Below are 1,615 nucleotides of genomic sequence, written 5' to 3'. Positions count from 1 at the left end.
GCCACCTAATGATTTATGGTGCTGTATTAAGGATTGTGTTGCTGTTGGACAGGTTGGCTTTAGCAAAGAGCGTTAAGTCATCAGCAAAGAACATGTGAGAAATTATTGGCCCAGTTCTGCTGATGCTGATTGGCTGTCAGTCTCCATTTGAGACATTGCTGTCTATGGCTCTTGACAGCCTTTCCATGCACATGATAAAGAGGTAAGGGGAGAGGGGGTCTCCTTGTCTGATGCCTCTAGTGGGCACAAAGGGTGCAGTTTCCCCCCCATTGACAATAACAGAGATGGTGGATGTGCTGACACAAGACATGATGAGGTTGATGATGCTGGTTGGGAATCTAAAAACATGGAGGGTTTCTTTGATAAAGGACCATTCAAGCCTGTCGAAGGCCTTTTCCAAATCTGTTTTGAGCATCATGTTACTAGATTTGCCTTTCATTTTCCCAAAATGGGAGATATATTCCTGAACAATGATGGCATTATCAGAAGCTCTCCTGTTTGACAGGAAGCTTGCCTGACTGGGTCCAATGATGCTTGGGAGGAGAGGCTTGATCCTATTGACTATGATTTTTGTTACTGTCTTGTAGACAGTGTTACATAAGCCTATAGGTCGAAAGTTCCTAAGCACTGAGGCATTGGGGCATTTTGGGATGAGGCAAAGGAGGGTTTCATTCATTCTTGGGTCCATGATAGATGTGTTGAAACAGTTTTTACAGAAGGAAATGACATCCTTGCCCACGATGTCCCAGTATATCTGATAGAAAAAGGGGTGTAGACCATCAGGCCCAGGTGCTTTAAAAGGCTTGAGGGAGAATATGGTAGTTTTGATGTCACTCTCCCTAAGGGCCATTCCTAACATTGTCTGTTGAGCCTGTGAAAGGGTTGGCCCTTGGATTTCTGTGGATGAGATTCTAGCTTTGGATTGTTGGTGTGAGGATTTGCATAGTTCTATGAAGAACTGGGAGATAGCCTGATGGATTTCTCCTTCTTCAAACATCCATTGACCACTTTCATTCTGGAGAGATAGTATTTTATTTCTCCTCCTTCTATTAAGGGTGGATGCATGAAAGAAATTGGTGTTTGCATCTCCTTCAGAGAGCCATTGGATTCTGGATTTCAACTTCCAAAAGTCTTCCTCATTTTTCAATATTGAGTTAAGCTCAGCAATGAGTTGTGTTTTCAGACTTTGAAGGTTTGTACTTGTTGGGTAATAGGGAGATTTCTGGATTCCTGCAATCCTTGCGAGGAGTCTCCTTTTTTTGTGAAAGATGTTGCCAAAGGTGTCCCTATTCTAACTAACAGCTTTTGCTTTAAACAGGGCTGTGGAGGGGATTAAGGTAGAGTTTGGGCTGAAAGAGTCCCTAACCAAGCTTTGGAACATTGGGTGGCCGCACCACATGGATTCAAACCTAAATGGCTTGTTTATAGGACTAGGACTGGCATTACTAAGGCTAACAAGCATGGGGCAATGGTCTGATTGAGTCCTAGGGAGGTGTGTGATGTTGGCTTCAGGGTACTGATTTACCCACTGGTTATTAGCGAGGCATCTGTCTATTCTTTCTAATATGAGGTTGTTTCTTGTTTTGTACCTCTTATTAGACCAGGTATACTTACT

This window comes from Nicotiana attenuata, unplaced genomic scaffold (assembly GCF_001879085.1).
Source record: "Nicotiana attenuata strain UT unplaced genomic scaffold, NIATTr2, whole genome shotgun sequence".
Lineage (NCBI taxonomy): Eukaryota > Viridiplantae > Streptophyta > Magnoliopsida > Solanales > Solanaceae > Nicotiana > Nicotiana attenuata.
The sequence above is the reverse complement of the archived record's forward strand: the minus strand, read 5'-3'. Positions refer to the sequence as shown.